Genomic DNA, 26,894 nt, shown 5'->3' on the forward strand with positions numbered 1-26,894 from the left:
GTGCCTAAAAAAGTATTTAAGCATGTTGAGTAATGCGGCTTGTCCTGTCTTAAGTCGGATGGATGGATGAACGGACGGATGGACGGACAAATAGATAGATAGACATATGGAACAATGGATGGACAGATTCTTTCTCCATTGAAGTAGATACGATTTTTTGTACAACAGCTGCCCGTGTGTGTGTGTGTGTGTGTGTGTGTGTGTGTGTGTGTGTGTGTGTGTACTCGAGTTCATCAGGATTCAGAACTCTTGAGCTCCGTGTTTACAGGCTAAGCATTCCTTGAAAGAGAGAGTTAAACGGAGAAACGGAGGTATTGTTTGGTAAACGCTCCAGCTGTCACTGCTGATAAACACACTGAATTAAACAATGACGTGCATGAGAACGGACACACACAGATGCGGTTCTAAACCAGCCAGAGTTTGCAACAGTCCAGTGAAGGACAGTGTGCCGTGTGTGATAGAGTAGAGCGAGTTTAACACCATTTCTTAACGCCTTGTGATAAGATTCCAGCGACAAGCAATTGATTTATCCACACCAGAATATGAGACATTAGCCTGGATGATTATTAGCCTATTAGCCTGAATATTAGCCAGAGACATTAGCCTGGATGCCAGCCGAACTAAGCCCCGCCTACAACATTTGAGGTCGGGAAGTTCGGTCTGGACTTGATCCGTTTTGGAGCAACTATGCTCAAACTAACTCACTGCACTCACAACCAATCAGAATAGAGTGTGGGCGGAGTCTCTCTGCAAGCTCACTGCACTCACAACCAATCAGAAGAGAGTGTGGGCGGAGTCTCTCTGCAAGCTCACTGCACTCACTGCACTCACAACCAATCAGAAGAGAGTGTGGGTGGAGTCTCTCTGCAAGCTCACTGCACTCACAACCAATCAGAATAGAGTGTGGGCGGAGTCTCTCTGCAAGCTCACTGCACTCACAACCAATCAGAAGAGAGTGTGGGCGGAGTCTCTCTGCAAGCTCACTGCACTCACAACCAATCAGAAGAGAGTGTGGGCGGAGTCTCTCTGCAAGCTCACTGCACTCACAACCAATCAGAAGAGAGTGTGGGCGGAGTCTCTCTGCAAGCTCACTGCACTCACAACCAATCAGAAGAGAGTGTGGGCGGAGTCTCTCTGCAAACGCACTCCTCTCACAACCAATGAGAAGAGAGTGTGGGCGGAGTCTCTCTGCAAGCTCACTGCACTCACAGCCAATCAGAAGAGAGTGTGGGCGGAGTCTCTCTGCAAGCTCACTGCACTCACAGCCAATCAGAAGAGAGTGTGGGCGGAGTCTCTCTACAAGCTCACTGCACTCACAGCCAAATAATGAAGATAAATATTTTACAGTGACTGAACCAATCGTTGTCATAGAATACACTTGTTTATTCGCTCTTTGAACACTCCGTTATTGTATTTTCAAGATCTGAGGTGATTATCCATTGTCGCTCTCAGTACGGCTATAAATGATAGTCAAGCTCACATTAAATTCTTTTAAGCTCATAATCAGCACCTGAGATTATCAATGTCACACTTTACATGTTGTCGTTCCAGCCGCGACGTCACAGAAATAAAAGCCATTTCTAAAATAATCCCCCACTGCATTAAAAGATGTGATGAAATGTATAGCTCTTTTACTTAATCTGTCGAGCATCTGTTGATGCCGTTTCCCTGAAACAGGAGCAGAATACATTTTATCGATCACGTTGTGTCTGTAAAGCAAACAGTAAAAGACACCGTCCTCGCAGAATCCGAGCACCTGGAAACTCATGCCTGGATTCACACAGTCGAGCATCAGCTGATATCTTCAGCGACTAACAGCTTCATTGTGTTCTGGCTGTCGGGATCATGTAGACAGACAATAATTAACCTTTAGGGCTCATCGGACCATGCAGGGAAATAATGAGATCCTGGCTCCTGTGAATGCCAGAGCACGGGCCTCGGAGGCTTTATCGCTTACAGTGAACCGGACAGTAACAGCCAATGTTTTCTACTTCACGTAACTAAATGGGATTAGGACACATTTCATGCAGGGCTTAATGTTTATTCACAGGCCTGCGACAAATCTAAGCTCTTCTGAATTCACAGATTCAATTAACCCTCTGGTACTGGTACTGGTCACCCGGCGGTCAAAAAGGACCGGATTTTCTTTTCAATGAAATGATTGTACTATATATGGAAGCTTGTTTCCGCTACAGAATAAAACATTTTAAAAGATAATTGTGACTTTTTATCTCACAATTGCGAGTTTACATCTGGCAATTCTGACTTTATAATACGCAATTGGGAGATATAAAGTCAGAATTGCGTGAAATAAAGTCGCAATTGTGTGTTATGAAGTCAGAATTGTGAGATATAAACTATTCTGAGGTTAAAAAAAAATAAAAAAGTCTTTTTTTTTCCTTAGAATTGGACTTTATATCTCACAATTGTGAGTTTATATCTCACATTTCTGAGAAAAGATGTCAGAATTAAGAGATATTAACTCGCAATTATGTGTTATAAAGTCAGAATTGCGTGATATAAAGTCGCAATTCTGAGAAATAAAGTCAGAATTGCGAGATGTAAACTCGCAATTGTGAGATAAAAAGTCGCAATTATCTTTTAAAATGTTTTATTCTGTGGCGGAAACAAGATTCCATAACTATATTTTAGTTCGATAATGTTTTTTTATTTAATATTTTGTGTTTTAAGGGGATTTTATGGTACTGAATTATATTTATGCAGTAGTTATAATCCATTATAGTTTTTAAATTGGCTTCTGGTTGTTGTTTGATTCTGTAAGCGGCCCAAAAACTCACAAAGCTGATGTTGTGTGTAGATGTTCATGACTAACATCAATGGCAGTGTACAGGGTTCAGAACGCTTCTGTTCCTCTGATTGGCCGTCGCTGCTCATTAACATGCAATTTTCCAGCAAAACCATCTTCATTGAAGCTGAACATCTCATGATTTCTTTATTTTTATCTCATGATGATTTGATAATTTTTTCCATCAGCCTTCCACCCACTACCGATTAAAATACCCTTGACACGAGAAATCGAGAGCTTCCTACTTACGTTTCCACTTCAGGAAATATTTTGTATTTTTAGAGGGTTTTATGGTACTAAATTGTATTTATGCAGTAGTTATAATCCATTTATTCACTTTTTGTGCATTTATTTTCCAGCTTAAACTGTCATAAATCTTGACTTCAGTTTGGTCTCCTTTTAAAGACGACACTTGGCAGATTATTGGTGAAGTGAACAAAGTTTAAAAAAGTGAACTTTAAAAAAGTTATAGAATGTATTGTGAAAAATGCACAAAATACCATTTTCAGTTCTTCTAATATATATTTTCCAAAACATGTTTTACTCTGGGGGAAAAAAAGTCATAAATCTAAACAAGCTGCGCTCCAAATTTGAGGTTGATATCTCACAAAATTAGCTTTCAGTGAGATTTTGTTTAAATGGTCCTGAAAAAAAGTAAAAAAATGGGAAGTGAATTCCCTCTAGTGGAAGCGTTTGGTACTGCGGCCAAACCGCAGTACCAAACGCTTCCACTAGAGGGAATTCACTTCCCATTTTTGGACTATTTTTTTCAGGACCATTTAAAGGGTTTTTTTTTTTTTTTTTTACCAAGTTTCGTACTATTCCGATTAAAGTTAGGGTAGGTAGGATTTTTATAAAAAACTTTTTTTCACATTTTTTTAAACTGTCTTTATATACCAATACATAATTAAAATGTAAGTGCTCTGAAAAAGAGAGTATAAAAATCGAGTGACTGTAGACCTTTTAATCTGCAATAAACACAGCTCATTATTTCCATCCGGGACGAAACAATTGATTGGTTTGGGCGACTGTCACTCACTCTCGCAACCATGGCTACCACCCCTGTTGCTAGATCTGCCCATATGCGCGCGCACCCGTTTGATTTGAGGAGTGCAAGAGGCACGGAACCTACGAAGAGTAAAATTATGGCAGAGAAAGAGCATTCAAAACTCAAAGCACCTGCATATTCAGTCAGCGAAGGCAAACAAGGCAAAAACTACTTCCTCGGACCCTGCCCGCACTCTTGAACGACCTCCTCTGCTTCGCCCTCGACCCCGGACCTGTCCTCGAACCGACGAAGCGGTACTTGTGTTCGGAGTGTAGTCCTCATTAGAGTCAACAATGTTTTCATCATGGAAACTCGCAAAACACCGTATATGTTATGAATCTTACACGAAATTCACCTTCATCACAGTGTAACTGATGGTAATGGAAAAACGTGTATCAATGCAACCTGTTTTTAGCTTTGCCTTATAAATATAGCTCGTTACCTATAAATATAGCTCGTTACCGAATCAAACAAAGTATATTTTAAACTTTACCAGTGTCGATATGCTAGCTTGATAGTGAGTACTGAAAGAAATCTTATTTGTTTATATTTATAGTGATAAAGTTAGGTATTTTATTACATGTGATTCTGACATGATGTCACTGCATGCACTGCGCTCCTTCCTCTCCACTCGTCTCAGGTAAATAATGCGTCTTCCAGCTGAGCCTGAGTGTTTGGCGTTACGCGTTCATGTGTTTTGGGGGCGTGGCTTTGGAAGGAGCTCAGAAGGGAGGGGGTGGAGTGAATGGAAATAATGAGCTGTGTTTACAACAGTCGTGAGAGGTCTACAGACACTCGATTTTTATACTTTCTTTTTCAGAGTACTTACATTTTAATGATGTATTGGTATATAAAGACAGTTTAAACAAATTTGGAATTTTTTTTTTTTAGAAAAATCCTACCTACCCTGCCTTTAAGTAAAAAAAATGAAATAATAATAACATGTAAAAGTTTTAATGGAAGAGGATTAAACCCACGTAGATGTGTTTATTTGAATGTAAGCACTAAGTGTGTGTGAGATGTGGACAGTATGTGTTGTGTTGATGTACAGTAAACTCATACGTGTGGACATGACTCAGTGTTTCTGTTGGACATCTGCAGGATCTGAACGTCTCTCTTCTCCTGAGTGAGATCAGGCTTGTTATTTTGCCAACGGTGACAGATACCAGAACCCAAATCAAAATGAAATCATCAATGCAAAATGAAACCCACCCATAGATACCAAACAAGCACCAACAGACGCCTCACAAAACAGTTGTTTATGAGCCTCGAGAACTAATCATTCCGTCATAATCACTTCTCATTAGTGTTAAATCTGTATCCAAGGCTACGTCAAATATTCCACTTCAAGGGAGACAAAAATCATCTGCACTGTTATGATAAAAATTGATAATAATGAATCTGGCAGTTCAGAAGCGAAAGAGTGAATATGTACTTTTCTTCCTTTCTTCTCTGTTTTGTGATTTGAGTGTCTTGGTGAATTTCACCAAAAAAAAGAGCCTCGTTTTAAATCATGAAAAGCTCAGAATCATGGAGGTTATTGCACAGATTATGAATTATTGTGTCAAGTCTCAGAGGTTGTTATACAGGTTTTAAATTGGCTGCGAGTTTAATAACAGTCCAGCAACTCATTTATCAGAGCAAAAGTGACCAGAAACAAAAACACTCTGAAAATGGGTTGTTAATATTTCTAATGATTGCAGTTTATTAATGCCACACTGTGACGCTTTAATGTGTTTGAAGAAAAAGCTACATTTGTAGTTGTGGTAAAAAAAAAAAATAATAAAAAAAAAGTGTTTTATTAACATAATTATGTAATGTTTTTTGTTTATATCTTCTATCTAATTCTATTGATTGGAAACAGCATCTGGTATTTTTACAGGAGTGTTATTTTAGTATCATTTAGATACTATTATTGTTAGTTTTTACTAATATTTTGAATCAGTTTTTCATTTCAGTTTTAGTCAATTTCATATATATATATATATATATATATACACATACACACACACACACACACACACACACACACACACACACACACACACACACACACACACACACACACACACACACAGTAACTGTTAAAAGTTTGATAACATTACTTGTGACACTGAAGACTGGAGTAATGGCTGATGAAAATTCAGCTTTGCATCACAGAAATAAATATTTTTAAAGTATATTAAAATAGAAAACCATTATTTTAAATTGCAGTAATATTTCACAATTTTTTTTTTTCTGTATTTTTTGATCAAATAAATGCAGGCATGATTTCTTAATTTACATCACAGTTTCTTAAAGTGTCATATCTTAATTTTAAATAATAATTTTTTTTTTTTAAATATTTATGCTTTTATATTATATTATTTATTCTATTATATTATTCTTATATAATTATATAATCTATATATATTGCTAATATTATTATAAAGTAAATTATAATAAATACAACAATACATTTGTATATATGTTTTATACATTTCTATTTAGTAATTTATTTTATAGGCCTAGTTAGTATAATCATATGAGAGTAATACTGGACGATCAATAAGTCTCTGCTGTATTTTATTTATGGCAAAAGCTGTATTTACCAAAAATAAAATGTATCACAAATAAAATATCTTGGCATTTGTGCTGTGAGGTTTCTGTATCAGTAATGTTTAATAGAGTATTTTGATCAGTCTTGCGATGTGCATTGTGGCAATGGTGATGGGATCTCTATTATGAAGGGTGGTGTGTGTGTGTGTGTGTGTGTGTGTGTGTGTGTGTGTGTGTGTGTGTGTGTGTGTGTGTGTGTGTGTGTGTGTGTGTGTGTGTGTGTGTGAGACAGTGCTCTAGGGAGGGAAGTGCACTCAGTAGTCGTCTCTCTTGGGGTCTCGGTGGGAAAAGGTGCAGATTGGTATCATTATTTTACACCGCTTCGAGGAACCCTTCCTCTTCTTCAGAAGGTCAGATTAATTTCATTTTTTAATTTCCTTCCCCGGCGATCCCAGAAGAGACGCTTCCTGAGCCCTGTTTGGGAAGATGTGATTAAGTCTTGCTGAAGAAAATGCGTAAAAAGAAATATACTCTCCTAATGTTACTGTCATTCAGTCTCATGTTGTTTAATAGAGTCCTCAGTCGAGAATCACATTCAGTCTTCAGTCGAGAATCATGTTCAGTCCTCAGTCGAGAATCATATTCAGTCTTCAGTCGAGAATCATATTCAGTCTTCAGTCGAGAATCATATTCAGTCTTCAGTCGAGAATCATGTTCAGTCCTCAGTCGAGAATCATATTCAGTCTTCAGTCGAGAATCATATTCAGTCCTCAGTCGAGAATCATATTCAGTCCTCAGTCGAGAATCATGTTCATTCTTCAGTCGAGAATCATGTTCAGTCCTCAGTCGAGAATCATATTCAGTCTTCAGTCGAGAATCATATTCAGTCCTCAGTCGAGAATCATGTTCAGTCCTCAGTCGAGAATCATGTTCAGTCCTCAGTCGAGAATCATGTTCATTCTTCAGTCGAGAATCATGTTCAGTCCTCAGTCGAGAATCATATTCAGTCTTCAGTCGAGAATCATATTCAGTCCTCAGTCGAGAATCATGTTCAGTCCTCAGTCGAGAATCATATTCAGTCTTCAGTCGAGAATCATGTTCATTCTTCAGTCGAGAATCATATTCAGTCTTCAGTCGAGAATCATGTTCAGTCCTCAGTCGAGAATAGGGCTGTCAAACGATTAATCGCGATTAATCGCATCCAAAATAAAAGTTTGTTTTTACATAATATATGTGTGTGTACGGTGTATAATTATTTTCTATATATAAATACACACACATGCATGTATATATTTAAGAAATATTTGCATGTATATACTGTGTATATATATTTATATTATATATAATTTATATTATATATAAATATTTTATATATAAATAACAATTTTTTCTTAAATATATATATGCGTGTGTATTTATATATAGAAAATAATTATACACCGTACACACACATATTATGTAAAAACAAACTTTTATTTTGGATACGATTAATCGCGATTAATCGTTTGACAGCCCTAGTCGAGAATCACATCATATTCAGTCCTCAGTCGAGAGTCACATTCAGTCTTCAGTCGAGAATCATATTCAATCAAATCTAAATCAGATTTTTCAGCACATTAGCAACTCATTTTGACTGGAATGCAAAAGGTTTAGCATCATTAGAAATGGGCATATAAGACTCGTGTTTTGTTTGTTTGAGTCTTCTGAAGCCAAACGTAGTGAAGTCGTTCACTTATACATATTAATATTCAAACTTTCTTAATTGCTTGAAGGGATAAAAATTAATATTCTGTAATTTATTCTCCTTCGTGTCTTTCTGAATGACTTTATTTGATCTGTGGAACACTTAAAGGGATACTCCACTTTTTTTGGAAATAGGCTCATTTTACAACTCCCGCAGAGTTAAACAGTTGAGTTTTACCGTTTTCGAATCCATTCAGCCGAGTTTCAGATATTTAGAAGAATATCAGTAACCAGACAGTTTCTGGTCTCATTGACTTCCATAGTAGGAAAAAAAATATACTATGGAAGTCAATGAGACCAGAAACTGTCTGGTTACTGATATTCTTCTAAATATCTGAAACTCGGCTGAATGGATTCGAAAACGGTAAAACTCAACTGTTAAACTCTGGGGGAGTTGTAAAATGAGCCTATTTCCAAAAAAAGTGGAGTATCCCTTTAAAGCAGATATTTTGAAGAATGTAATTACTGTTTTTGTCCACATAATGAGTTAGTGGTGTCCAAAACAACAATGGATGAAAAACACTAAAACATTTTTCAAAATATCTTATTTTTGTGTTCTACAGAATAAAGAAAGTCATACGGAATGACATGAGGGTTAACATAATGAAGACACCATTTTTGTTTTTAGGTGAACTGTCCCTTTAAGAAATATGCATGAGAAAAGTTGCATGCATTAGAAGACATAACTGGGCATTTACAAAAAATATATAAAACAGACATTAAATACAGCTAGTGCCACTGAGATAATGTGTTTTAAAGATGGTTTGTTTTTACAGTCCGTTTGATGGCGTCTGTGCTCAATGTCTCTTTCTGTTAAATTAATTCAATTCAATTATTAAATTACCTCCAGAACTGCAAATTCAGAGATACTGCACAACTGAATTACAGGGACATAGAAAAGAGATTACAATAATGCAAGTGTAAATAGCGGTGTCTATAAAGTACAGCTTGCTTTAACAATCCATTTGAGAGTAATTTTCCTTTTACCCTCAGGGAAGATCAATACTAACCATTTTTCAACTCTCCATACGAACAGAAGTATTCACAGAGAAAAGCATCGTGACAAATGTCTATCTATTGATGAGTGGAAGACATCCAACTCCCAAAAGAGTCGTTTTGTTGGTTAAACGGGCATGAAGAGTCTCTTCTGGGTGTAATTTGATTCTGGAAGCGGCCCAAAAAGAGACACACTAAAAAAACACTTAAAAACAACCCAATTTGGGTTGTTTTCAACCCATGGGCTTGGTAAATACAGGACAGAACAGAAGTTGGGTTAAATTTACCCAGCATACTGGGTTGTTTATTTAACCCAACATACTGGGTTGATTCATTTTTACTATAATACTAGCTTTTTTTTCTTTTTTTTTTTACTTTATACATGAATTATTATTATTATTATTATAATTATTATAATTATATATTATTATAATATCTTATTATTATATAATAAATTATTATTATTATTATTATATTATATATACTTATATTATTATATCATACCACAATTAATTTTTACAGATTAACTTAAATCTTCTAAACTTAAAAAAAAAAAAAAAAAAATACTCCACACAACCACTGGTTTGCATGATAATTCCTTTGTTTTTGATCATATTTTACAGTATATCATATTTTATATAGTTTTGAATACATAATGCATACATTTAAGCTCGTTTGACAAATATTAGAAGTAAAAATAAAACATTTAGAAGTAATTAAGTGTAATGGACCAGTCTCTGTTGTCCTGTTGATCCTGACCGGATCTCGTGTCGTGTTCAGCCGAAATATGCTGTGACTCCATAACCTGTCCATAAACGATCAGTGTGCAGTTCTGACAACATATTTTAAAAAGCATTTATATTCTGTATCTTTTTTTTTTATAAAATCATAAAAGTTTATGCAAGGCAAGAGGCATTTCCATCACGCGAAAAGGCCGACGCGACACTCGTTTAGGAGACTCACATCACGCCCCTGTATGTTGCTTTGCATGAAATTAAACGAAACACAGAACAATAACAAATTTATAGATACAACAAATGTACATCAAACCTGTATTTTACCGACGACACAGAGCAATCTGCACTGCTCTCTCCTGAAGAGGTCACAAAAAGCCAGCGATAAATAACTCCTGGGTTGTTACGTTTGACCCAGGAGCTGGGGGATAAAATAACCCAAACACACTGAAAAAATAACCCAAACGCTGAAAAAATAACCCAAACACAGAAAAAATAACCCAAACACTGAAAAAATAACCCAAACACTGAAAAAATAACCCAAACACACTGAAAAAATAACCCAAACACACTGAAAAAATAACCAAACGCTGAAAAAATAACCAAACGCTGAAAAAATAACCCAAACGCACTGAAAAAATAACCCAAACGCTGAAAAAAATAACCCAAACACACTGAAAAAATAACCAAACACTGAAAAAATAACCCAAACGCACTGAAAAAATAACCCAAACACTGAAAAAATAACCCAAACACACTGAAAAAATAACCCAAACACTGAAAAAATAACCAAACGCTGAAAAAATAACCCAAACACTGAAAAAATAACCCAAACACACTGAAAAAATAACCCAAACACTGAAAAAATAACCCAAAACACTGAAAAAATAACCAAACACTGAAAAAATAACCCAAACACTGAAAAAATAACCAAACGCTGAAAAAATAACCCAAACCCTGAAAAAATAACCCAAACACAATGAAAAAATAACCAAACACTGAAAAAATAACCAAAACAAATTGACCCAAAAGGCTCAACCCAGGATTTGGGTAGGAAAAATAACCCAATATTTTTCAGAGTGCACAAAGCTGATGTTGTGTGTAGATGTTCATGACTAACATCAATGGCAGTGTACAGGGTTCAGAACGCTTCTGTTCCTCTGATTGGTCGTCGCTGCTCATTAACATGCAATTTTCCAGCAAAACCATCTTCATTGAAGCTGAACATCTCATGATTTCTTTATTTTTATCTCATGATGATTTGATAATTTTTTCCATCAGCCTTCCACCCACTACCGATTAAAATACCCTTGACACGAGAAATCGAGAGCTTCCTACTTACATTTCCACTTCAGTTTCCATGTTCTGTACCAGAAGTATGAGACTAATCTTAGCTGTGGCATTTTGCTTTGCTCTTCTCCGCATCTTCCAGCGCTACTGTGAATGCCAAGGTCACGGAGAGGTCACGATATCTCTCAAAAAATAAAAAATAAAAGAGGGGAGAGAGCAATGTGTTTGTGTGTATATGTGCATGTTAGTGTTTCAAGGACGGTGAAGCTTTTGCTGCATTCTAGTAATGAAAGGTTGAGACTCCTAGATATATGGAAAAAATGTGCACACGTACATATAGATGACAAGATATGTGGACAGCGTTGTCCCTGAGAGAGAGAGGGCGAGAGAGAGAGAGAGAGAGAGAGAGAGAGCGAGAGAGAGAGAGAGAGCAAGAGAGAGAGATTGATTGATTGATTTCCTAAACATGTCAATGCTTTACTGTACTGTCATGGATCTAATTCTACTCTCTTTAACTTCACATTTTTTAAAAATATATATAATAATATAAAAATAGTATATCCACTACCGTTTAAAATGTTTGGGGTCAATTAGATATTTGATAAAACTAATACTTTTATCAAGCGAGCTTTAAATTGATCAAAATTGGCTGTAAAACATTTATACTGTTCTAAAATATATGTTGTTCTACTCATCAAAGAATCTTACAAAAATGCATCACTGTTTCCACAAGAATATGAAACAGTTTTTAACACTGATAATAATCATAAATGTTTCTTGATCATCAAATCATCATATTAGAGTGATTTCTGAAGGATCATGTGACACTGAATTCAGCTTTGATCACAGGATATAAATTAAACTTTACTATATATTCACATAGAAAACTGCTGATTTACATTGGAATATATTTACTGTATTTTTGATCAAATAATTACAGCCTTGGTGAGCAGAAGAGACTTCTTTCAAAAACATTAATAAATCTTAGTGCATGATTATACTGTATTTCTTTGCAACAGGAACAGAATTGATCAAAGATGCACGAATTTGTCCTAGTATTGTGAAAGCACAGCATAGGTTCGCCAGTACGACCTTTTCTGAAACATATGTAAATACTAAAAATAATATTCTGAAAAAAACTGAAAAACTGATATATGATCCAGTAAGCTGTAACAACGGTCCACTCCGGACAGATAAATCTGGGAACGATTTTCCCTGGAGGTCAGTCAGGTGCAGCCATCCGGTCCGTAAAGAGGAACAGCGTAGAATTGTCTGGATTAGAAATGAGAAATGAACTGGCAGGAGGTTTGAGTTTTCGTACATCAGTTTCCAGAGAGCAACGGTGCCATTAGAAACGCATCGGGCCGGTTCCGCTCTGTCTGCAAAACCAGCAGCTCTCCGGCTCCCCGACGCCAAGACACACACACACACACACACACACACACACACACACTGTCCATCAGTTTCCCAGCAATCGGCCGCGGACCAGCAGGATCAATACTGTGGCATTAAAGCTGAGGAGCCGGCCCGAGCTCAGAGGCCTGTGTATGACGTATTTATTTATTTATATATATATATATATATATACAGTCAAACAAAAATGTGTTCAGACACCTTCAACATTTGTTTGTATTGTTTATTTACACACTATTAACTTTTATCCCTGTACTTCTGTGATAATATGAATATTTGTAACACTAAAATATAATGAGACTGTGTCTGAGAGTCTGTTGTGTTCACGTCTGTTGTGTTCACGTCTGCTCTCTCTGGCTCTCTGTGATTTTGTCAAATGTTTAAAGTCCGCGTGAACCGGAAGTTGCAAATGACTTTTCTCCAGTGTTGTGACATATTTCCCAGTGAAACAGAATATTGAACAGAGGGCAGGGTTTTACTCTAGCGCTCCTCCTCTCCATCTCTCTGCTCATAGCAGACTAACGGTTTGAGGGGAGTGGTTAAGCGTTTCCCAATACAAGCCGTCAAACCTACATCATCAGAGAAGGAACGCCATTCCAGACCGGAAGTAACTTTTCAGACTTTGATTAAAGATTACGACGGCAAACGATTTTTTTCTGTGTATTAACTTGCACGGATTAATTTTTCACCACAAGACTAGTAATATGCCATAACAAAGTAAATAGGGTCAATTTTGATTTCAGTTGGACTTTAATAGACGCAAGCGAATCATTGTCGTTTAGGTATAAGATCGCATGAGTGGGTTGGAAACATTTCCTTCGTCAAAGCAGAGACCAGGAAACTGGGTTCTTTCTTCAGCAGGATTCTTTACTGAGAACACGAGCTGTCGTCTACTTTACATTGCAATTTATATACATTTAAGGGGGAGGGATTTACATAGAGGTGGATACACTCGGAACAAAGCATGTAAATGAAGTATACAGGTTTAGGAACCCGCCCTAGACTCTAGAGTGTTACCAATCCTAATCCAATCAGCACTATTCAACTATTTAACTATTCAAATGCATAGATGCTAATCCAATCAGCCGAACTATTCAACGACTGGGGCTGGGGCTCGGGCTCCAAGAGCCATTAAAGACAAAGGGCCCTATTTTAACGATCTGAAACGCAAGTATCAAGCGCGAAACGCAAGTAACTTTGTGGGCGGGTCTCGGGCGCTGTTGCTATTATACCGGCGGGATAAATGACTCTTGCGCTCGACGCAAATCTAAAATGGGTTGGTCTGAAGTCGCTTCATTACTCATAGGTGTGGTTTGGGCGTAACGTGAAATAAACCAATCAGAGCAACATCTCACATTCCCTTTAAGAGCAGGCGCACTTGTTCCATGGCGGATTGCTATTATAACGGCGGATTTGCCAGGAGCGGTTCACAGCCGAGGAGACCGACGTTCTCGTCAGGGCCGTAAAACACAGAGAAGTGACATTGGGGATGAAGAAACACACACAAATTAGCTTCGGTTAAACCGGCGTATGATAATTTGGGTAAATGTGTAAGCTAGATTTATGCCTATTTTTTCACATCTTCATGGACACAACAATGATTTCCCTCGTGTGGTAATATTTTTCCTTGTAATAATGTATGGTTTTCTAAAAATGAAAACTGCTGCATCTGTGTGTAGATGAGAGAAGCAAAGTGTGTGTGTGTTGTGCACACGCTACATTGATTATGGCCAAGCATGCGCCCTTAAAATAGCATATGAATATCATGTGCAACGCGGCACTGACTTTAGACTCGGTTTCTCCTGGTCAGTGGAGGAATTGTTTTCTGAAACTGCAAAATAGCACCAGGGAACGTTTGCGCCGGAACACGCCTCCTCTTTTCGCTGAACCGCAAGTTCATTCCCTAATTTACCGACGTGCATCCTTGGAGGGAAAAGTCCGCTGTGCGCGGGTGCAAAATAGTAATGATACATGCGTCGTGTACAAAGTCAATTGCACTGGGTGCGATATAGGGCCCATAAGGTGAGAGTCTCAGTAATCTGACTCATTTAACTTACAATAGAGAAAACAGGTCTGGTAGGAATCTCTTGCTGGAAACTCGGTAATCATCATTTATACCTCAAATGCTAAATTCAGTCTACTAAACTTTCTCAGTTTATATACTATTCTATTGTATTGGAACCTAAATTAAACATTTAATACATTTGTAATACAACAAGTGTTCGCCATCTTTTAACGAGTAATCGACCAGCTTTACTCCCTGTTCTCCCGCATCTCTCCGGTCTCATCTACAACACACACAAAAGTTAACAAATAAATGTTAAAAAAAAAACAAGATACAGTCAAACCAACATTTATTCAGACACCTTCAACATTTCTCACATTATCACAGTTTATTCGCTATAATTTAGAAAATGGTGATAAAATATGAGCAGAACTCAGTTGATATTTGACTGGTTTTGTCCGTCCTTCTGTTAGACTGTCTCACACATGAATTATGTTGAATATCTGTCAGCTGTTAAATTTAACTACACAATTAGATAATACCAGTTTAGCTCAACCAATCTCCAAGCAATGCTTCATTGTGTTCAGTCTGTGTGTAAAAAGAGCATTAGCAATTAAAGAAAACACACTTCAGCAAAACATGATCAGCTCAAAGTGTCTGAATCATTTTCGGTCCCAAATATTTATAAATGTCACTGGTAGTCACTGAATGAAGAATATTTGGGTATAATATGTCACAGTTTACTTTATTTTGCTCTCCTCACTTACAGAAATGAACTATAGTCTCCTGCACACACTAGTAAACAAAATATCAAAAATTATATCTGGTGCCTGAATAATGTTTGGTTTGACTGTATTTGGTGTCACTGTGTTTCAGTGTTTCAGGATTGTCTACAAAACATGTTGCATGTGAGTTTTGTCATACTGTGTCGCCTGCTTGCGATGATTAAAGTGTAAAACTTTTATTGTGAAACGACTTTTAATCTGTAAATGCATTAATTCACTGAAGGTTTCGTTGCTGTTTGAGCATGAAAACGCAAAGGCAGTTCATCAAAAGAGATCTTTTAACCTTTACGAAATGCTAAAGTTGTGTTCTTCATACACATATGATGCAATCTAAACGTATTTTCCATGTAATTTAACAGAAAAGAACATTAAAAATTATATAAAAGAGGACCTATTATGGATTTTTCCATCTTTCTTTAGTGTGTAATGTTGCTGTTTGAGGATGAAAAAGCTCCAGTTCTTCTCTATATCAGAGTCAGTGTTTCTGAACTCCTGAAACGCCTCCATTGTAGTCTTGGGTTTCTTCCGGGAACGAACACGTCACAATATTCCTCATTATAATAATTAATGCGCAGAATAAAGGGGCGGGGCCTGGTTGAGTTAGTTAGTAGTGTGTTAAACTGGCGGTTATGGAAAGGGGCGGGACATTTCCCAAACACACTCAGAGCACTCGACCAATCACAACACACTGCTCCAGCCGACCAATCAGAGCACAGTGTGCTTTTCAGAAGGAGGGGCTTCATAGAGACAGGAAGTAAACAGAGCGTTACTGACAGACTGGGAAGAGAGGAGCCGCAACAATGGAGAATATGAGGAGAATAATCAACATTCAAGCAGGAAAACCTGTTCTAGTAGAGCCTGAAAACTACATCAAGACTTTGTAAAGGGGCATAACATAATATTTATGTATTAATCATGAAGTCACTTGTGGCATATTCTGTGTTCAATCTAGTTGCAATAAAACTGTCTAATTCCTAATACAATGCATCTAATTAGCACCGTTCTTGACTTCATAGATGAATTATAGTGAATTATAGTATATTTGTAGAAAGTTAACATACTGAAGGCATGTAATAATTTTATGAAGGCAGATTTACACGTTTAAATTAACTTTTAAAAGCTTTTTTGATGAATGAGGTGGTAGAAATGTCTTTCGCATGGCTGTGATTGTAGGTTACTGCACCTTTCTTAAGAAAATGGCTATTACCTGTCCATTTTATGCGCTGGCCTCTGTTTCTGAGAGTGGCCCTTGAGCTCTGTAATTTGAGTCTTCCTGCAGTCCAATATTACACTTATGAAAAGGTAAAGTGGTGGAGCTATCAGAAGGTAATACACTTTTGAAATATACTTTGGCACTGCATGATTGCCATATTCATTTGCCAATACCCTTTGATTCTCAAAGGGACTTGAAATAATACTATGAAGCATGCACAAAAACCATCATGGTACCTTCTTATTAGTTCAGGCGTTTTGAGAGGAATATCCTAAAACAGAGCGAAGGAATGGTGAGGAGAAAGTGACTGTGTCAGGGATGTTATTGTGGGATGTGAAGGTTTACCTGAGGTGTTTCGCTGGCTCTGTTTACACCTTAGAAAAGCATACGTCAGCTCAATATTGCTTTTATATATATATATATATATATATATATATATATATATATAGCTACTTCTTTCAGGCTTGGTTTGAGGTTATTTAAGTTGAGGTCATATTTTAAACACTGCAAAAAATGATGTTCTTTCTCGGTATTTCTCTTGTTTTCCAGCACAAATATCTAAACACTCTTAAATCAATATGCATTTACTTGAAAAGCACAATGACTGACGATATTAAGTCTTGTTTTCTGGGAAAAAATAATAAAGAAATCAAGTGAGTTTATGCTTAAAACAAAAACTAATATCTCAGTGGGATCAGAAAAATCTTGTTTTCCCTTTAAATGAAGTTTATTTGTCTGACCCCAATTTTCCTTAAGAATTTTTAATGAAAAGTAAGACAAAAATATTGAGCAAGAAAACTTTTTTTTTTTTCTATGAACTTCAGATGTGCGTTCTTCATATCATACGTTTTTAGGCTAACAAAGTATATTTAAGTTTTTATTTATTTTCCTATTATTTTCAATGATGAAATAACTTTAATATTAAATATTTATATTTTTATATTTAAATATTTATATTTTTTAGTTTAAATAATCTGTTATTTTTTTTTATTTTTTTTTTAAATTACAGTGATGAGAATGAGAATGATCATCTCATGTTTTAATAAATGTCATAATGGTCCTCAAATTGACTTAAACGTACAATATGTAAGAATTTTGTATCAAAATATCCAAAAACCACTTGCACAGTGTCATATATTTCTTTCATTTGTGTACTTCCATTATCCTAAATGTTTCCAAGAATTTGTAAATAGTTGTTGCCTGTCGATGACGTATTATCCGCGTTATCCCTGGTTTCCGCTCGTACTGCCGTAGTAACCATGGCGACAGACGTGGAACACTGCGTAACGTCTAGCGGCGCGCTCACGCTGTTGTTGTTTCGTTCAAACATTATGGACCATGGCAAGCAGACTTTGGGACAAAAGGAGAACTAAAACGAGGATCAATATCAGCGCGGCGTTTTCGAGATGCCGAGAGCTAGCGTCCGCGGCTAACTTCGACTCGACAGAGACGCCGCTCCTGCGTGAGCTTTATTAGACGGGTGAGCAAATGTACATAAAACTAATCAGTGTTATATAGCTCAACAAGATGAAATGTTAGAATATGATCAGTCTGTTATTCTAATGTTGATCTCGCTCACTGCTAGTCTCATACAGACAAGCTAACACATAGAATAACATTATAACTTTAACACACTCAAATGCAGTTTAGTGTGATAGTGTAGACCAAGTGAAACAGCGCTGCGTTACCACACAAGTTTCATTCATCTAATAAACTGCCCTGTGTGAGTATTATTCAGCACTTGTGGGTAAGTTAGTCCGGTAGAGTGAAATGTCCTCCTCATTCCTTTATATCCGCGGGACTCGCGTGTGTCGCTGAGATCTGTCTCTCATTAGCACTCGCGCTCGGCTTCACACCACAGTCATGTTAAAAACATCAGTGTATTCACTCATCCATAAACATTATTAGATCCTTCGGCACGACAGCAAGTCCCATCATTCCACTTATCAATGTGTCATCAATCTACGCCTTTTTTACTGTAAGAGGTTAGCGACCCCTAGTGGCGAAAAATATTACATATTGTAGCTTTAATTCTCTTTATTCACTATTTATTGTGGCGTGAAATATGACTGGGACAATATGTTGATCATTTCACCCATTTAGTGCTGTTCAGTTTTGATCAGATCTCCCAGAACAAAGTGAAATGATCACCTACTGTATATCTCAGTCCCTTCTGGAGATAAGGGCCGTGCCGTGACGATGAAAACGTGTGCATTAGCAGCGTTGAGAAAGCATTGTTCAGTAGCATTGCACTCTTCTTCACCCTTTGCTTTTTGGCACGATATGCCATAAGAACTCACTAAAGCGCTGACCTCTGGAAACCACATACACATCTGAGGTCCTGGATAAATGGCCACAGAGTTTTTGAACAAATAGAGCTAATTTCCCCTCAGTCAATGCTGCGCTCCACCTCCGCTGTTTCAACGAGTCTGATTGTGGCCTTTCACCGGACTATTGAACACACTCTCCCTGCTGTGCCGACACACACACACATCCCATCATCCATTCCCTCTCTGAAGAATTGCTGTGCACTGATCAACAATCCATCATTAACTATAATTGGTGCCATTACACATTTAATTGCGTGCCAAAATATGTCTTTCCTCCTCTCGGTTCGAGCGCCATGAGGAGTGATTATTGTCTACCGGCTCGTTACACACACACTGTATGAAGCAAACTTTGCACTTTTCCTCCTTTTAAATATTAAAGGGATACTCCACTTTTTTTGGAAATAGACTCATTTTACAACTCCCCCAGAGTTTAACAGTTGAGTTTTACCGTTTTAGAATCCATTCAGCCGATCTCCGGGTCTGGCGGTACCACTTTTAGCATAGCTTAGCATAGATCATTGAATCGGACAGGACCATTAGCATCTCTCTCAAAAAAATTACCAAAGAGTTTCGATATTTTTCCTATTTAAAACTTGACTCTTCTGTAGTCACATCGTGTACTAAGACCAACGGAAAATGAAAAGTTGCGATGATATGATGATATAATGATATGACGCAGCGCCTGAAAATAGTCGACCCTATAGTCTACCGAGCTGGGGACTATTTTCAGGCGCTGCGTCATATCATTACGCCTGCTGGACTCATGGTACGGCAGCAAAGTTTCTTGATTATCACGCAGGAATGAGAGTATAGTTCCTAGCCATATCAGCCTGGAAAATCACAACTTTTCATTTTCCGTCGGTCTTAGTACACGATGTAACTACAGAAGAGTCTAAATAGGAAAAATATCGAAACTCTTTGGTCATTTTTTTGAGAGAGATGCTAATGGTCCTGTCCGATTCAATGATCTATGCTAAGCTATGCTAAAAGTGGTACCGCCAAACCCGGAGATCGGCTGAATGGATTCGAAAACGGTAAAACTCAACTGTTTAACTCTGGGGGAGTTGTAAAATGAGCCTATTTCCAAAAAAAGTGGAGTATCCCTTTAAGTGTTCATTTGTTTTTAAGAAAAATATGACTATAGGTATATGCTTATGACACGATGCAAAATTATTTAAGGGACAGTTCAGATAAGTATGAACATTTTCATGTATGACTGACTTAAAGTAAACATTTTGAAGACCGTTTTCAATGTTTGTTTTTTTTTCAAAGCATTTGCAATGAGCAGGGATTCAAAAACAAATAAAAAGCTATTTTAAAATATTAATTAATTATTCATATCATTAGTCATTTAATTTTAATATAATTCATTACCATAATATCATTAAACTGGTCAGGGTTATTACCGTTAACTAAAACTATTAAAAGCATTTCTTTTACTTGAAATAAAGCTGAAAATTAAATTAAATTAAATTAAATTAAATTAAATTAAATTAAATTAAATTAAATTATTTTATTTATTATTTTATTTTTATTTGAAATATTAGTTGAAAAACTTAAACTTATGTGCTTTTGTCATTTTATTTATTTATTTTTAAATATCATTAATCAGGCTTAATTTTTTTTTTTTTTTTTTTCAGTTTTAAGTTAATAATTGTATTGCTTCAACTTTAACTTATTTAAGTTTATTGCCAAGGCAACATTTCTAATTTTCATTTACTAAATTACTAGAAATTAAACTGAAATGAACATGAAACTAAAGCTAATTCAAAATATTAATACAACTAACATTACACTGAAACTGATTTATATGATGCTTTAATCCAAGTCTTCTAAAGCCATATGATAGTTATGTGAGAAACGGATAAAAATTGATTCATGAATCAATAATTATTTTGAGTTGGATCTTATCAATCATTTGATCAGGTTCACAAACCTGTTTGAATCAAATCCTAACAATCATGTCTATTTTTTAAAGCTTTAGTCCGTTCATTATAATGGCATGAAGAAATAGGAAAGTCTTACACACATGAGAGTAAATGATGACAGAAATATGAAAATTCATCATTGGATGGTGACCCAGTCCCCTAGCAACCACATAGCAACATCTTGGCGATCACTAACTGTGAGTTTTATTTGGTTGGTTCAGTCGCTGTTTCTTCTTCTCTGAATAAAGTCTCCGCTGTGGTCTAGTTTGCTCTTCATCAGATCTCAGATCAGAATCTCACTGACTCATAGAGAGCAAATTGGCTTAGAACAGTTTGGGCTTTTATAAAAATGGGTTTATGAATATTTCGAGACGAGGATGGCCTGAAGGTCGAGACTGTAGTTCTTGGTTTCACAGTTGCTGCCGGCTCAGTTTACCCCCTATTAAAGATTGACACCTTCGCAGGGGCAGTTATTGAAGCCCTTCACTCACTCTCAGACAGGGAGAGATTAGAGACTCTTCACTGAGAGGCCGTCAGAGACTCAGAGTTACACGTGTCTTATATCCATCCATCATCACTCTATCTATCCATTGTTGTATCTGTCATTCTATCCATCATAATATCCATCCATCCATCCATCGTTCTATCATTCTATCTATCCTTCTATCTATCATCCATCCATCCATCATTCTATCATTCTATCTATCCTTCTATCTATTATCCATCCATAGTTCTATCGTTCTATCTATTATCCATCCATCCATCATTCTATCATTCTATCTATCCTTCTATCTATTATCCATCCATCCATAGTTCTATCGTTCTATCTATCGTTCTATCTATTATCCATCCATCCATAGTTCTATCGTTCTATATATCGTTCTATCTATCATCCATCCATCCATAGTTCTATCGTTCTATCTATCATTCTATCTATTATCATCCATCCATAGTTCTATCGTTCTATCTATCATTCTATCTATCATCCATCCATCCATAGTTCTATCGTTCTATCTATCGTTCTATCTATTATCCATCCATCCATAGTTCTATCGTTCTATCTATCGTTCTATCTATCATCCATCCATAGTTCTATCGTTCTATCTATCATTCTATCTATTATCATCCATCCATAGTTCTATCGTTCTATATATCGTTCTATCTATCATCCATCCATCCATAGTTCTATCGTTCTATCTATCATTCTATCTATTATCATCCATCCATAGTTCTATCGTTCTATCTATCATTCTATCTATCATCCATCCATCCATAGTTCTATCGTTCTATCTATCGTTCTATCTATTATCCATCCATCCATAGTTCTATCGTTCTATCTATCGTTCTATCTATCATCCATCCATAGTTCTATCGTTCTATCTATCGTTCTATCTATTATCCATCCATCCATAGTTCTATCGTTCTATATATCGTTCTATCTATCATCCATCCATCCATAGTTCTATCGTTCTATCTATCATTCTATCTATTATCATCCATCCATAGTTCTATCGTTCTATCTATCGTTCTATATTATCCATCCATCCATAGTTCTATCGTTCTATCTATCGTTCTATCTATCATCCATCCATCCATAGTTCTATCGTTCTATCTATCGTTCTATCTATTATCCATCCATCCATAGTTCTATCGTTCTATCTATCGTTCTATCTATTATCCATCCATCCATAGTTCTATCGTTCTATCTATCATTCTATTTATTATCCATCCATCCATCATTCTATCATTCTATCTATCTACCATCCATCCATCGTTCTATCGTTCTATCTATCGTTCTATCTATCTACCATCCATCATCATTCTATCGTTCTATCTATCCTTCTATCTACCATCCATCCATCGTTCTATCGTTCTATCTATTGTTCTATCTATCATCCATCATCCATCGTTCAATCGCTCTATCTATCCTTCTATCTATACATCATTCTATCCATCCATCGTTCTATCGCTCTATCTATCCTTCTATCTATACATCATTCTATCCATCCATCCATCCATCCATCATTCTATCGTTCTATCATTCTATTTATCCTTCTATCTATACATCATTCTATCCATCCATCCAACCATCCATTCATCGTTCTATCCTTCTATCTATTGTTCTATCCATCCATCCATCCATTGTTCTATCGTTCTATCTATCCTTCTATCTATCTATTGTTCTATACATTCATCCATCGTTCTATCGTTCTGTCTATCCTTCTATCTATCTATTGTTCTATCCATCCATCCATCCATCATTCTATCGTTCTATCTATGCTTCTATCTATTGTTCTATCATCCATCCATCATTCTATCATTCTGTCTATCCTTCTATCTATCTATTGTTCTATCCATCCATCCATCGTTCTATCGTTCTATCCATCCATCCATCGTTATATCTATCCATCCATCCATCGTTATATCTATCCATTTATGTATCCATTGTTCTATCTGTCATTCTATCCATCATTCTATCCATCATCCATTGTTCTTTCGTTCTATCAATCGTTCTGTCTATCCATTGTTCTATCTTTTGTTCTATCCATTGTTCTCTCTGTTGTTCCATCCATCCATCCATCCATGTTAAGTAGCAAAATTAAGATTCGCAGACTTTTCAAAGAATACATCTGGCAATAAATGTATTGTTCTCACTCCAGTGGCGTTTTCCTCTCGTCTTCAGCAAAACTACTGATGAAGACATTTTTATGCAGTGCACACTCCCTCCATTCTCCCTCTCACTCCATCTTGTTGTCATCCCTTATGTAATTACCCGTCTTAATTGCTCACCTCCCTCTCGTCCTGATAATGAAGAACCGGTCGCAGCCGGTCGCGTGTGTCAGTGCTGTTCCTCTTTCCACCTCAGATGTTTCTCTTTCGTCGAGTGATCTGTCCGTTCCCAGCGTGGGCTCAGCATGGCAAGAGATGCTCATATTTTACGGGCCTGTTAGCGTTGAGATGTTGTGTTTTGTCTGAGAGTGAGATGATGAGAAGCAGAAGGAGAGATGTTGGCGTCACCTGTTCTTACAGACGGAGAACACAGATGGTGTCTTCTTTTAGCCAATGGTGCTCCACTAAACCCATGATGGATGGGTCATTATGCCGCCTCCAGTTACAGGCAATAGATTACCCAGTTGTGTTGATGGTTTCTCAGTAGAAGCGCGTGTTATATGATATGTAGTGTCGTTTGTTGTAGTTTTTAGCTGATCCGCAGTCACTTCGACTTTATTCGCACAGCATACACTGTAAATAGTGCTATACACTCTAAAAAAACACTGGGTTAAAAACAACCCAAGGGCTGGGTCAATATAGGACAGAGCACATGTTGGGTTAATTTTACCCATCAAATTGGGTTGTCTATTTAACCCACACTCTAAAAAACGCTGGGTTGTTTTAACCCAACTGTGGGTCTAATATGGACAAACCCAGCCATTGGGTTACATTTTTAAATTACATTTTTAACACACTGATTAGGTTTGTCCATATTTGACCCAAAATTGGGTTAAGGCAACCCAGCATTGTTTAGAGTGCATCATACTGGTTTAATTCATATTTACAGTAGTACTAGCTTTTTTTATTATTTTACTTCATACATGAATCAATGTTTACAGATTAAATAAAAGAGGGTTTCTCAGTATAAGCGCGTGTTATGTGATATGTAATGGCATTTGATGTTTGTCTGATCGGCAGTCACTTCAGCTTTGTTCACACTGTATACACTGCAAACAGTACCATAGTATACTTGGGGTGTGTATAGTCAAGTGTATTTACAATACAGATTGTTTCAAAGCAGCTTTAAAGTGATGACAGGAAAATAATGCAACAAAGTTTGTTTCTAGAAGAAAATAGCGTCACAGTCCAGCTAAAGTAAGTTCAGTGATGGTTTATTTTTGTTGTAAAAAAGTTATTAATTTAGTTCAGTTTTTTATGTATATATATATATATATATATATATATATATATATATATATATATATATGTATATATATATATATATATATATATATATATATATATATATATATATCATTCTATCGTTCTATCTATCCTTCTATCTATCTATTGTTCTATCCATCCATCCATGGTTATATCTATCCATTTATGTATCCATTGTTCTATCGGTCATTCTATCCATCGTTCTATTCATCATCCATTGTTCTAACGTTCTATCAATCGTTCTGTCTATCCATTGTTCTATCTGTTGTCCCATCCATCCATCCATCCATCCATCCATCCATCCATCCATCCATCCATCCATCCATCCATCCATCCATCCATCCATCCATCCATCCATCCATCCATCCATCCATCCATCCATCCATCCATCCATCCATCCATCCATCCATCCATCCATCCATCCATCCATCCATCCATCCATCCATCCATCCATCCATCCATCCATCCATCCATCCATCCATCCATCCATCCATCCATCCATCCATCCAAATAATGTTATATATCTACATAACATTTCTGTATGTATATTTATATAGCCACTCTGGGGAAAACCGTGATGTCGTCGTCCAGCTCAGTTCAGTTCTCATATAATGGTGTCAATGCAGGAGATCAATAATACTCTTGAATATTAAATGAAATGTCCCCATAAAGATAAAACCCCTATAGGTACCATTTTTTAGCCTTTTATAAGCTAATCTCAGCTTTTATATACATTGCAGTTCATCTAGAGAACAGAGTGTGCAGCTTCTCCAGATCTGAGGCTGTGAAATCAAACACAATAAGAATTTACTGCTTAATATATTGCAGCGTATCAAGCGTCTGGCAGAGAAAACATTGTATTTAAGAACAGCTTATGTGCTGGTCATAACAGAAGTAATGGTGTGTTATTTACAGTTTGATGCATAAAAACAGCCTCTGTGCTCAGAGTCGCAATTTAACATTCTCTGTTTGCACATTGCGTTCGGCACAAAGATTCGGATGTCTTTACGATTTATGTCACTGTATCTCTTACAATTACCCGTGCATGTGTAAATTTATGCTTGCTTTCAATGTGTTATGCAAACTAACCCTGTAATTAAACACTGGAAACGCCACACAAATTATTTTGTTTCTTGCCTATACTAGTCTGGTGCTGAATTAAAACCTTCAAACTGCATTACCGAATTACCAAAATCACAACTTCAGGTGCTTCTGGACTAAAAACTAGCCTAAAAGTTTGTGTAATAAATTCTATGTTGAATGACATTTAAAAAAATATATATTTCTAAATCTACTTTTTTGTAATGCCTATTGGATGCATTTCTCATTTTACACAATAATGACTTTAATGGTATAAGTTCTATCTAATTAATTAGAATGAAAAATTTTAATTCCTTGACAGCCCTATTAAAAACATTTGTTAATTGAAATAAAGTTGAAATAAAACACAATAAAATTAATATTTGGAAAAAAAACGGTAACTAAATGAAAATTAAAAATGTGTGTTGGCTATAGCATGAAAAAAGTTTAATTTGAAGCGTTAACATTATTAAATGTAAGTAAATAAATAAATAAATATAACTAGAACTGAAATAAAATGACAAAAGCATGAACCAACTAAAAATGAAACAAAAAATTAGCTTGAAAACAACAACAAAATATAAAAACAGAAGCTACAAAAATTCAAAATATTAATAAAACTAAAATAACACTCCTTCCACAACCTCTCCCTGATTTTACAAACCCTGGCTTATTATAATATCCGATAGCATTCTCACCCGTGACACGTTCGTTATTAGCCCAATTTTCCGCTTAATTATGGCCACGAGTGCTAGTCTGTGGGGTTTTTCCTTTATTTAATGATGTGGTCTGGACAGGTTGCATGCAGCGAGGGAGTCGCCCGTCCAAACCCTCACGCTCACGGGTTTTAATTAAGCCGTGTGATTAAGTCGAGCCGAGGCAAACGTTCCAGAACCCCGACAAATCAAATCAAACCCCCCCGTCGTGTGTTTCAGCGGGTCAGAGATGTTTCCTCTGGCTATTAGCAACACACACATCGAGCAAATCAATTACAAAGAGCGGCGATAAAAGCACAGTCTGTTTCATTTACACCCTTCGCTCGCATAATT

General features: G+C 36.5%; 1 protein-coding gene across 3 annotated transcripts in view; it reads left to right on the plus strand.

Moving 5' to 3' along the window:
* The window catches only part of samd12 (sterile alpha motif domain containing 12), a 120,250-nt gene that overhangs the window by 51,989 nt on the left and 41,367 nt on the right, over window positions 1–26,894 (plus strand). The window lies entirely within an intron of this gene.

Source organism: Squalius cephalus (assembly GCF_949319135.1).
Source record: "Squalius cephalus genome assembly, chromosome: 8".
In the NCBI taxonomy this organism is placed as follows: domain Eukaryota; kingdom Metazoa; phylum Chordata; class Actinopteri; order Cypriniformes; family Leuciscidae; genus Squalius; species Squalius cephalus.